This window comes from Trichosurus vulpecula, chromosome 5 (assembly GCF_011100635.1).
Source record: "Trichosurus vulpecula isolate mTriVul1 chromosome 5, mTriVul1.pri, whole genome shotgun sequence".
NCBI classification, from domain to species: Eukaryota; Metazoa; Chordata; class Mammalia; order Diprotodontia; family Phalangeridae; genus Trichosurus; species Trichosurus vulpecula.
Window position 1 is genome coordinate 290,979,151 of NC_050577.1, and position 13,678 is coordinate 290,992,828.

The following is a 13,678-nucleotide window of genomic DNA, read 5'->3' on the forward strand; positions in this document are numbered from 1 at the left end:
AGCAGCAGCAAAACCTGTTCTTGCCAATTAGGAAGATGAACTTAACAAGTTCATTAAAGTGGAAAATGTGGACAAATGGGGGCAAGACTATGACCGAGCCCTTGGCCAACAGCTCCAAGGAGCTTCAGGCTCACAGCCCGCACACCCTAGTCAGCAGAGCCTTCAGGACCTCCTTCCGGCCAGCTGAGGCTCATCTCTACTGGAAGCCTCTGTGATCCATGATGCCCGAGGCTGCTGGTGCCCCATCCCAGTCACACCAAGGAGATCCTAACTTTTCTTCTCCCCATAGAGATAGGAAGTAGGTGGCAGAAATCCAGGAGCTCTTATGAACTTTATTTTTTAATACTTTGATAATTATATATTTAAAATCTGGCTTCTTTTGTAATCCAATACATTTTATTTTATGCATTGAAAAACATGATTCTGAGATCTATAGGCGTCACAAGATTGACTGCCAGAGGGGTCAGTGACACAAAAATGGTGGAGCCCCTTGGGTAATCTGAGTTCCTGGGAACCAGATCATTTTGCAGGGATTAGGGATGCACAGGTCTCAAGGTCTTACTATGTGAGAATCAGTTGTAAGGCTTGGGGGTGGGGAAGGGGAGCACTGGAGTATTTAAAGGATTGTTATAGATTCAGCTTATTCTGTTTGGCCCCAGAGAGGTTAGAGCTAGGAACAGTGGGGAGTGGAGAGGCAGGGGAAGGTGGGGGGGGGGGATGCAAAAAGGCAGAGTTAAGTTTAATGTCCTCATTCTTGCCATCACCTCTGTCCCTTCCATATCATAAAAAAACAACGCTGTTGTTCAGTAATTTTCAGTAATGTCCAGCTCTTCGTGACCCCATTTTGGGAGTTTTCTTGGCAAAGATACTAGAGTGGTTTGCTATTTCCTTCTCCAGCTCATTTTACAGATGAGGAAACAGAGACAAACAGGTTAAGTGACTTGCCCAGGGTCACACAGCTAGTATCTGAGGCCGAATTTGAGCTCAGGTCTTCTTGACCCTAGGCCCAGAGTTCTATCCACTGTGCCACATAGCTGCTCCTAAAAATATAAAAATAATAGCTGACATTTATATAGCACTTTAAGGTGTGTCAGGCACCTTACAAATATTATCTCATTCTATCCTCAAAGCAACTGGGAGGTACGTGCTATTGTTTGTCCTTTATTTTATTTTTTGTTTAGTATTTTCTTTTCCCCCAATGACATGCCAAAACAATTTTCACACTCATTTTAAAACTCTCATTTCCAGATTCTCTCCCTTCCTCCCTCCTCCCTCCATTGAGATCCAAAGAGATATAGGTTATACACGTGTAGTCATGCAAAACGTATTTCCATATTACGTTATGAAACAAAGACAAAAAATACCCAATAAAGTAAAAAAAAGGATGCCTCTGTCTGTATTCGGATGCCGTCAGTTCTTTCTCAGGATGGATAGCATTTTTCTTCATTAAGTTCTTCAGGGTTGTCTTGGGGTAGATGCTCGTGTTACTTCCATTTTCCAGATGAGGAAACAAGGCAGTCAGAGTTTAAGTGACTTGCCTACAGTCACACAATAGCATCTGCAGCTAGATTTGAAATGATGGCTTCCTGACTTTAAGCCCAGTATTCTATCCACTGTGCCACCTAGATGCCCTCCGGACCTCCCTGGGGCCTGATTTTGCCTTAGCTTTCCCAGTTTCAGGCCTCCACAGCCATGCCACCCCATACTTCTCAAGGGCCTCTTTATATGTTTTCTTCCCCCACTAGAATATAAGCTATAGAGAGTGGGGCTGTTCAGCATTCTTTCATCTGTATCACCAGCATGGTGTCTGGCAAATAGTGAATGCTTAATAAATGTTCTATCTATCTGTCCTTCTATCCATCCATCCATACACCCACCATCTATCTATCTATCTATCCACCCATCCATCCATTTATCTATCCATCCATCTCTCTATCCATCCATCCATCCATCTCTCTATCACTATCATTTCTATGTCTACGTTTCTATGTTTACATCTGTCATCTCAAAGAAATGTTCTCATCAGTGGAATGGACCACCTAGGGAAGTAGCAAGTTCCCCATCACTGAAAGTTTCAGAACAAAAGCTGGATAATCACTCACAAGGCATGTTGCAGAGAGGATTCCTCTTCAAGCATAGATGAGATCAGGAATTCTTAACCTTTTTTGTATTATGGATCCCTTTGACAGTCTGGGGAAGCCAATGGACTCCTTCTCAGAATCATATTTTTAAATGCATAAAATAAAATACACAGGATTACTAAGAAAACTAGTTCTATTGAAATATAGTGATCAAAATATTTGAAAAACAAGTTCAAGGACCCATATTAAGAATGCCTGTAAGTGACTGGCAGTGAAGACTTGGGTTTGAATCCCACCTTACTCACTCACTAGCTGTGTGACCCTGGGTAGGTCACTGACTGCCTCTCAGCCTGTTTCTTCACCTGTGCCCTGGGTTTGAATCCTACCACTGCTTGCACTTGTACCCCAGGTTTTCTTTCCTCCAAATCTGGAGCTCTTTCTTCTGTGCTTCTTTGAACTGAGGAGCTAACCTAGCTACTACAAAGATTAAATGAGATAATGAATGTGAAATGGTTTGTGCCGTAGAATGCTATAAAAATGCCAGCTCATATCATTAAAAATTTCCCATTTGGCAGGAGCTCTGTCTATGCACAGAAGGCATGATTTGATTCCAAGAGATACCCAATGGACACCATCAGTACTAAACCGATCCCCCTGGGGAAGACAAGGACCTACGAGGCACCCCACTCTAGCTTGATTTGTGGACAAGGAACTGACTCTAGGAATACCGTAGTCACATAGAAATGCCCTTAAACGTGGAAGGAACCTAAACCAAGCCCATTGAGCCAGTTCACAGAATCTTAGGGTTGGAAGGGATCGTAGAGATCATACTTAGGACCATATTTAAAATCAGAATAGATCTTCGTATGGGGTCCTCTCATTCGAGAGAGTTAAAATGACTTGACTAAGGTCACACAGGTGATAACAGGATTATAGATTTAGAACTGGAAGAGATCTTCGAGGCCATCGTGTCTGACCCATTCATTTCACAGATGAGAAAACCAATGTTCAAGGAGGTGAAGTCATTTTGACTATGGTTCACTGCAGGTGACAATTGGGAGAGCTGGAATTTGAACCCAAATTCCTTTACTCTAAATCCAACATTCTTTCCATGGTACCATGCTGATCTCTATGGCTTTTAAATGAATCAATCAATCAATAAATAAACATTTATTAAGTGCCTACTATGTGCCAGGCACTATACTAAGCACTGGGGATACAAAAAGAGGCAAAAGACAGCCCCTGCCCTCAAGGAGCTCCTAATATAAGGAGGGAGACAACATTCAAACAACTAACATTTATTAAGCACCTACTATGTGCTAGGCATTGTGCTAAGCAGTCCCTGCCCTCAAGGACCTTCCAATCTAAGGAGGAAGATGCAAGCAAACAAATATGTACAAATAAGCTATTTAGAGGATACGTAGGAGATATTTAATGGAGAGAAGGAGTTTTGGGGAAAGGCTTCTTCTCCCTTGCACTTGATGGGGATCTGTGTTCTTCCTGCGTCTCAGGTTTTCCACATATTCCTGTATGTGTGCATGATGTCTCTCCCATTAGAATGTAGGCTCTTTGGGGGAAGGGGCTGCCGCATTCTGGTCTGCATATCCCCAGCTTTTGCATGGTTTTTCATACGTGCTTGTTGACCGATGTTGGATTTTTTTCAAAGTATGTTTCTGATGACAGACCCAAGCTTTCTTCCTTTCCCTCTTCCTCATCTTTTCCCCTCTAGCTCCCATGTTTTCCTGTCTGCATTCAGAGCATGTTTCCTACCCTTCTGAAGCACACCTCTACATCCCTGGTTCTTCTCCCATTCCCTAAGCATCATCACCCAGCTAGCTCACACCTGCTTCCCCATCTTTCATCCCACCCCTTTGACAGGTCACCCCTAGTCCCTGTCTTCCCCCTTCCCATTCCTGCTGTTGTCCCCCTAGGGAGATGGAGGGGGGTGTTAATTAGCCTCTCAAACAACAGCAGCAGCAGCAGCTACCCTGCCGAAGAGGCTCTCTAATCAAGGCATGAAAAGATGCTGTTCTCAGACCCTGCAAAGCTCAGCTTTGGAATGAGCCCCCCTGGAGCAGGCTCTAGGAAAGCTGGGAGGTTGGCTGTAGCTGGGAGGGCACAGAGAGGGGGACCAGACAAGGCAGTGAGGCACATTTAGCACTTTCTGCCACCTCTGCCGGTGTGAGGCTAACTGTGATGCCAAGGGGCTGTGTTTCCAAGGAATTTGCACACTAGACCCTGCCCTCACCTTGCATGCGCATCAAAGGAGGCCCAGACATGCTTCCCAAGGAGCTGGAGGGGCCAGCAGGGAACGGGAGGTAGCCAGTTTCAATGGAGGTAATTACATCTTGCTTCAGGACAGTTTCTCCTGCTGTTTTACTTGGTTGGCATCCAGAATGCTCGCAGAGCAAGATTGGCACCTACCAAGTTGATTGCATTCCAGTGGATAAGAAGCTGTTTCAACAGTCTTGATTAACTCAGAAAGGGAGGTGGGGGGGAGCTGAGCGTGATTTAGCCCAGTGACTTACACAAGTAAGTAGCAGAATCATAAGATTGTGAAGCCCAGAGAAGGTCTACCCTTCAGAGCAACCCCTGGTGGTCTGGTCCAGCTGTGGCCTCAGTTTCTCTAATTGTAAAATCAGGGAGTTAGACTAGATGGTCTCTGAAAGTCCCCTTATTTACAACTTTTTTTACATGATCTCCATTTTCCTATTTATTCAAGCTTTCTGACTTTACTGAAAGGGAAAAAAAAGCTAAAGCCCAAAGAGGTTAAGAAATTTGCCTAAGACCACACAGCTGATAAATAGCAGAGTTAAGATTGGGATGAAGATGATGATGACAGCCAATATTTATATAGCATTTTGTTTTTATTCCCCAGCTTAGGATAGTGCCTGGCACACAGTAGGCACTTAATAAATGTTTATTGATTGAGTGATTGTTGTTTCCCCCATGAGGCTCCATTATCTAGCTGGGTCCTCACCACAACCCTATGAGGCCGCTCCCCTTTTACAGGTACGAATACTGACACCAAGATGAAATGAATAAATGAATTGACGGGTGGTCACACAGCTGGTGTCTGAGGTAGGATTTGAATTCAGGTCTTCCAGACTCCCAGTCCATCCTACCACCTAGCCGCCAAATATTTCCATATGTCTCTTGAGGCTAGCCCAGTATTCTTTCTGATAGAGTGGCCTTCCCTCTTCTATTCTTTCCCCCTCCTCACTCCTCTCTGCTTGCATTTTTAATTAAATTTCTTTGGGGGGGAGTGTGGCTAGGTGGCACAGTGAATAGAGGACAGGCCCTAGAGTCAGGAGGACCTGAGTTTAAAACTGGACTCAGACACTTGAACACTTACTATCTGTGTAACCTTGGGTGAGTCATTTAACCCCGATTGCCTCACTTCCCCCCTCCAAAAAAATTATTTTTGTTCAATGAACAAAAATCTATTTTTTTCTCCTTCCCTCCTCCCTCCAGCTGCCCTCCCTCATTGAAAAAGGAAGGAAAACAAAGTTCTTGTAACAAATGTATATAGCCAAACAAAACAAGTTCCCTCAGTGGCCACATTTAAAATATGGGTCCCAGGTTGTACTCTGAGTCCACATCTTCTCTGTCAGGAGGTGGGTCTCATGTGTCATCATTGGTCCTCTGGAATCCATCAGGCAGAGTTCTTAAACCTTTCAAAGATGATTTTCTTTTTTCTTTTTTTGTGGGGGGGAATAGGAGGGGAAGGCAGGGCAATTAGGGTTAAGTGATTTGCCCAAGGTCACACAGCTAGTGAGTGTGTCAAGTGTCTGAGGATGGATTTGAACTCAGGCCCTCCTGACTCCACAGCCAGTGCTCTACTCACGGCGCCACCTAGCTGACCCCAAAGATAATTTTCTTAACAAAGGTATTGTTGCTCTGGAACCATGGTCCATTGGGCAGAATTCTTAAGTCTTTCAAAGATGATTTTCTTGACAAAGGTATTGTTATTGGCTAAGTTGTTTCTGTCTGCTCACTTCACTCTGCATCAGTTAGTACAAGTCTTCCAAAGTTTCTCTATAGCTGTCCCTTCCATCATTTCTTAGAGTATGATACTTTTCTGTTACAATTCATCTACAATACGTTGTTCAGTCATTCCCCAGTTGATGGGCACCTTTTTAGTTCTCTCTTCTTAGCCACCATGAAAAGATCTGTTAGAAATATTTTTGTATGTATGGGTCTGTTTCTTCTTTCTCTGCCCTCTCTTGGGCTACAGATCTAGTAGCAATATCATTGGGATTTCTCTGCTTTTTGTACATGTAGACCACAGAAACAGCCTCTCGACCTTGAATTCCCCAGGAACTACCAATAAAATCTGTTCAGAAGCCAAGTAATGAGCAGGAGTCCCCAATGCTTTGGGAAAGAGGTACCCTTACCTCTGAAGTCACACCTTCAATAGCATGTGCTCATCCATCTGAAAGGAACAAAGCCCTAGTGGCATTTCTGAACTAATATGCCAGAGAAAGCTGACCAGGGCCCTACAGGAGAACGGTTGCAGGGGCCAAAGAAAGTCCAGGCACCAATTCTTTCACCACTAACAAGACACGTACTCCCCTCCCCCAGGCCTTGAAACCAATGGACAACCGCCATGTCACAGTGGATGTCTAGCGCATGCTTGGCTGGTGGAGGGACTAGGTGAAGGCCCTTGGGATATCTGCATCTCCTTGTCTCCCCCTTTAGCATCACATATGATTTAGTGGGTGGGCTGCCACACACACCCCGCCTCATGCTTAGTTCGGATTTATTGCCAGGAGACTGGCTGAGGTTTACACATGGCGCTTCCACGCACATCTGGCTCCAAGCTGGCCTCATCCCATAGCCCAGTCACCCCATTGCCAAGGGTTTCCAGACTGCTTAAGAAAGAGTTCTTCTTTCATCTTTGCTGCCTTGCATTCAAATGGAGATTTCTCTTATTGCATCATTGATGGCATATAGTCTGTACCTTCCTGATGCCCAATAACTCAGGCTGGTCCAAGGCTATGAGTCATTGGTCCATCTCTGCAGCTCCTCTGTGGCCTTGGAGGATGAGACTTTTTTCTGCAATTCACAACAGCAGAAGAGTCTTCACCAAGATTTTTACTTACAGTAGACATTTATATAACTCTTACATAGATCAAGACAGGGCAGTACAGCAGGGTGGCGAGCCAGCCACAAAGACCTGGGTTCAAATGTTACTTCTGATACCCAGCTGCTATGTAGCCCTGCTAATTCACTTGTCTCTTGGTGCCCTAGGCAACTCTTTGAGACTAGACATTGCAAAGAAGGTGCTCAGTCTTTATTGATTGTCTCCAATTTCAATTGTTCATAGTGGTTTGTATGTTGTCTCCCCACGAGTCTGTGAGCAGCTTGACAGAGAAATCTTGTGCCTATCTCTGTGTCTCTATCTCTAGGTTGGCACAATGCCTGGTGCATAGTATGCACTTAATACATGTTGATTGATTGACTATTGTCTCCCCTGAGTCCAGTAGTACTAGGCATGTAGTAGGCACTTACTCAACATAGTAGGCACTTACTAAATGCTTGTTGACTTGACTGTCGAGTTTGCTAAGTCGATTCATATAATTAGAGCACATCAGCATGGGGGACTCAGGGAGGGTGGGGTGGTTTCCCTGTCTTTGTCTTTGTATCTCCAGCACTTAATATTGGTGGTTAATAAATTCTTGTTAATTGATTAATTGGAGGCATAGTGGAATGAAAGGGAGACTTGGTCTTGGGTTCGAGCCCTGAATCTGACACACACTGGCTGTTGGATCATGAACAAGGCAAGTCACTTCCCAGTGCCTTGGATAACTTTCTAAAACCTAATCTTTTTTTTGAGGCAAATCAAGTTTAAGTGACTTGCCCAGGGTCATATAGCTCGTAAGTGTCTGGGGCTTGATTTGAACTCAGGTCCTCCTGATTTCATGGCCTGTGCTCTATCCACTACACCACCTAGCTGCTCAGGCAACTTTCTGTGACTAAGCATTTGGGGAATCCTCCAGCTGCCTCAGTGAAGGGAATTACCACAATGGGAAAACTACAGGTCTGTATCAAACATTTGAAAACAAAAACAACCTTATATATATTATCTCACTGGAGCACATTACTATTTTACTAATAAGGCGGGGTGACTGAGGCTCCATAGCTTGATGGTCCAATCCTTCATCTTCAGTCTTATCCTTCTGTGGACAAAAACAATTAAGAACATATCACTCCTTCCATCCATCCCTCCCTGATACAGCTCATAAGCACCAATGGGAGGATTCAGATTCAAGCACCCCTGATTTCAAGTCAGGAGTAGAGAGAGTGCTGGGCCTGGAGTCAGGAAGCCCTGAGTTCAAATCCAGACTCAGATGCTTTCTAGCTGTGTGACCCTAGGCAAGTCACTTAACCTCTATGTTCCTCAGTTTCCTCAGCTGTAAAATGGGGCACCCATTTCATATGGTTGTTATTAAGATCAAATGAGATAATATTTGTAAAAAGTGCTTGGCACAGTGCCTGGCATATAAGCTACATTTATGCTTATTTCTTCCTTTTCAAGTCTGGCAATCTTCCCACTATATCAGAAAGCATCTTGATTTTGGGCTTAGAGGTGCAAGATTCGAACCCCACTTTCCTTATGAAGTGGCCTGGACATCTTTGAGTATTCTCTTCATAGACAGCTCTCTGGGACCTTGTGCAGAGGGGGCACACATCCTAGGGATTCCATGACTCAGCCCCCTTCACCTTCACTCTCTGCTTCCTTGGCAATCTGGTTCACACGTGTGGTTCTTAAGGCACACACACAGTGTGATGTATGAGCGTGGAGCAACAGGGACAGACATCTGGGTTAACTTGTATCTGGGCTGGTCTCTACAGACCTAACATATATCGTACTGGGGAAAAGTTAAGCACCTCCCAGCCCCACCTCTCAGCACAGCATTAATAGAAAGCAATGTCTGGTTCCCTGGCAGCTTTTCCAAGTGTTAAGCTGCCCCTGGGAAGATCAAGGACAGTTTCACCTACTCTCCCATAAACCTGTCAGGTCATTGCCAAGTGAGGAGCCTTTTAACTAACAGGAAAAGCACATTTTTAGTCTCCATGTGAGTTATATAATTCTGTAGCCAATTGTTTGGTTTGTTATGATCGGTCGTTAGCAGTGGGGCAGAGAATAGAGGGAGTGTCCATTTGGAAATCTCTGTATTTTCTGCCTGGCATTCAATTCATTTACTTATCTGTGAATATTTTGTACTTTCTAGTGGAATGAATAAGGGCACCTGGGTGGGATAGAGTGCCCAGTCTGGAGTCAGGAAGGCCTGAGTTCAAATGTGACCTTAGACACTTACTAGCTGTGTGACCCTGGGCAAGTCACTTAGCCCTATTTGCCTCAGTTTCTTATCTGTAAAATGAGTTGGAGAAGGAAATGGCAAACCACTCCAGTATCTCTGCCAAGAACCCCCCCAAAAGGGTCATGAAGAGCTGGACCCAACTAAACAACAACAGAGGAATGGGAAGGGACTGTCCCAGTTTTGTATTTGCATCCTCAGCTTCTAGTATACTTCGGAGAACATAGTAAGTGCTTCATCAAATGCTTTTTGGTTAACTTATTGACTTTCAGGCTCTGTGCCAGGCACTGGGGATACAAAAACAAACTCTTTAAAATGCACTTCCTGCCCTTACAGCCTCCATGTCGTATGATAGGAAGGGGGCCTGTCCAGCTACACTTACCTCCTCCAAAACGAAAGTAATAATTCTTCTTACTTTCAGATTCAGGCGCCTGCAATTCCACAACTAGTCATTCATTCCTTTGGATTAAGGCATAGGTCTAGAAGTTGCTCTTGGGCCTCAGTTTCCTGGTGAGGGATTTGGCCTAAATGATCTTTAAAGACCCTCCCTATTCTAAAGCCTGTGATTTTATGATCCGAAAATCAAATACCTTGGGGAGCAGAGAGATAGTTTGTTAAACTATTAGACCTTATTCCCTTGACAAGACCCAGTCTTTTAGGAGTTTAGAGATAATTCACCCCGTCCCTTTGTTTTAGACCTGAAGAAACCGAGTCCTGGAAGGGCAAGATAGCTCCCTGCAGTTCAGGGACCCAGCTAGTTAGTAGCAGAGCTGGACCTAGAATTTGGGTCTCCCAACCCTTGAGTTCATAAGGCTTTCCAGGATTTCACCCCACTTCTCTAATAGGTGATTTCTGGTATAGCAGCTCTGAGCAGGGTCCTAAGGAGATGGGGGTGGGGGAAGATGAGGTTTGGATTGGGAGGTGTATGGAAAGATGAGAGATATATGGCAGATTGGGGGGAGGGTGGTGTAATACTCTGGGTGCCCAAAACAGCCCTGGAAGTGGCTACTGTGAAGTGGGTTAGTACTAAGTAGGCAGTCTGGCCAATTTTCTAAGTTTTCCTAGGGATGACTCTAGTCATAGAATACATATTCCTCCCTGGAAAAACCTACCAAGTCATGGTCATTCATAAGAAAACAATTAAAAGACAAAGGTCTAGGCACCATACGAGTTCTCCCTGAGGCATAGGGCCATCTTTGTTGCACAGTGGATTACCCTTTCCCATCAGCTCTTGATCCTAATGTGCCATATTGTTAAAATTACAATTCCAAATTGCACGTTAGAACTAACTTTCTCTGGTAGCTAGTGCTGTTCAAGGCAGATGCCTTAATCAGGGGCCCTATACAGAGGTCTAGAGGGAAGAGCTAGGCCCAAGGGATGGGAGCTAAGGGGGGGATGGGAAGTGTTAATTTTCAACTCAACAGAAGGGAGACTTTTATAACAATTAGATGTGTCTTGAAATAGAAAGGCCGAGGTGGAGAAGGAAATAACCCAAGGAAAGAAAAGTTCTACCAATACCTTTAGGTCTAAATGATCAGGGTCCCAAGGCCAAAGAGTCAGGCAAACAGCTTAATGACGGCCTCAGCCAGGATGGGACACTGATTTCCAGGGTAAAGGCTATTTGATCTCTGACATGTTTTATAATGTTTGCCAGATGTGGGTATCCCTTGGGCCAAGAGACAGGAGAATATTCCTCCTTTTCGAGGAAGGCCCAGAGACACTGGGTGGCATGGTGGGCACCTCATTGGACTCAGAATCACAAAGACACAGGTTCACATCCTGCCAGTGACCCTTGTTAGTTTGATCATCAGCAAATCTTTTTACCTCAGTTTCCTTATCTGTAAAAATAAGGGGGGGGGAGTAGACTTAATAGCCTGAGTGCATTTCTACCTCTAAATCTAAAATCTAAATCCCCATCACCTCTTCAGGCCTCAGTTTACCTATCTGTAAAATGAGGGTGTTGGACTAGGTGCCATTCTGCTCTAAAATGGTGAGGTTATGGCCTCTCTGAGCCTCAGTAAACCCATGGTCCTATGATCTCACAAGAGCCCAGATCCTCTGGAATGAAAGGTGTTCATGAGGGGCCACCTCCATACTTTGATAAATGACCAAAAGGATATCATATTCTCTTGGTCAAAGGGAACAACCACCCTACCCCACCAGACTCTCAAGCCTGCATCTCATCCTCACCCCCAGGCCTTTGGTCCCTGAGACATGCATTGCATACTGAAATGCCAGTGGGCACTTAGACAAAGCTTCTCTCCTATGTGCCTGGAACTCTCCCTTCCTGCCAATCATGCATCATTGCTCCGTTTTCATGGTTTCTAAATGACGTGGCTCACTCAAGTGTGCAGGTGCTGGGCAGGGGATCGTGGACAGATTAACGAAGGGAGAGGTCTCTGACTCTGCCTCTCCAGGAGCTGTCCAGCCTGGCCCACTAACCTGCTGACACCTTCTCCCTCTGCCTGGGGCTGGGTGCCAGAGCCTGGAATCCCACTTAATTACTTGAAGGACTTCAATGAGTGCAGAGCCACATGGTTACCAGTCGGGGACCTAATCAGATGGTCAAAAACCTTGAAAGGCAGCCCCGATGGCAAACACATTCGCAAAAATATTAATAAGAAGAAGAATAAAGAGATAACTGAAAAAATGAATTCCTTGGGTGTCTGGAGCCACTGGTCCACAAACAGTTTGGTAGATTTTAAGTGAGATGTATATTGCTGCTGGGATGTGCACAGGAAGATCTGATTCTGGAGACCCTGTGGGTAAGGGGAAACGGAAGGAAGCAGGAACGAGGGACTGAGGGTAGGAACAGAGCCCAGAATCTCATAAAGGCCTTTAACTTCACTCCTCAGTAACAGGGAGGAGAGCAGAGAGGCAGAGGTAGACACCAACTCGGAGATACTTCACTGGTCTTGGGAAAACCAGCTGGCACAGCCCACTACACAGGCTCTGCTCACTTATTACCTGCTCATGGAAAACCAGAAGCACCTTTCACCTGGTGGCCTCTTGAGTGAAAGCCCACCTGAACCTACAGCTAGCCCAGGTGGGACAGCTCATCCACTCACTAACTTTGTGCTAAGTAGGGGCAGAGTTGGGAATCCCAAAGGATTTTCCTGTAGGATTTTCAAATCCACCCTCCTGGCTCTTGGGCAGGTCTCCATAGCTCAGTGGTGTTTTGGAGAAACATTGAAGGTTTGTAGAATGTTCTATGGATAGCATCTGACTTGATTCCCCATGACAGCCCTGTAAGAGAGCTAACTACTCCTGTTTTACAGATAAGGAAACTAAGGCAGACAGTGGGAAAGAGTACTGGATGTATCATCAGAGGTGGTTGTTGGTCAGTCTTTTCAGTAGTGACCAACTCTCCATGACCCCATTGGGGGTTTTCTTGGCAAAGATACTGGAGTGGTTTGCCATTTTCCTTCTTCAGTTCGTTTTACAGATGAGGAAACTGAGGCAAACAGGGTGAAGTGACTTGCCCAGGGTCACCCAGCTAGTAAGTGTCTGAGGCTGGATTCAAACTCAAGAAGAGGAGTCTTTCTGACTCCAGGCCCGGCACTCTGTGCATTATGGCGCCACCTGCCCGTCTCGGCTTCAGATCCCACCTCTGTTATTTTCTACCTTGGCTAAATCCTTTAGCCTTCTTCTGTAAAGTGAAGGGTTTAGATTAAATGGCCTCTAAGGTCCCTTCTGGCTCTAGACCTTTCCTCTTACGATCCCAGAAACTCAGTTTCCAGATCTGTAAATGAGGAGATTGAAATACATGACTTTTGAAACCTCAACCATCTAGGATTCTAATATCATGTGAATTTCCCCTCTCTAAGCCTCAGTTTCTCTATTTGTAAAATGAAGAGTCGTGGACTTAGATCATCTCTAAGGTTTCTCTCAATTCTGTGTCTTTATGATTCTACCATCCATTAACTGCTCCTCCCAGACTCAGTTTCCTCATCTGCAAAATGAGGTGGTTGGACTGGATACTTCCGGCTCTAAATCCAGGATTCTATAAATGAACAGGGCAGCCAGGTGGCAAAGTGGATAAAGCACAGGGCCTGGAGTCAGGAAGACCTAAGTTCAAATCCAGCTTCAGACACTTGCTAGCTGGGTGACCCTGGGCAAGTCACTTAACCCTGTTTGCCTTAGTTTCCTCATCTGTAAAATGAGATGGAAGGGGAAATGGCCAACCGCTCCAGTATCTTTGCAAGAAAACCCCAAATGGGGTCACAACAACAAAATGAATGAACAAAAACTGGGGTGACAAGATTATAGACA

General features: G+C 45.0%; 1 protein-coding gene across 1 annotated transcript in view; it reads left to right on the forward strand.

Moving 5' to 3' along the window:
• The window catches only part of BTBD11 (BTB domain containing 11), a 365,146-nt gene that overhangs the window by 227,064 nt on the left and 124,404 nt on the right, over window positions 1–13,678 (forward strand).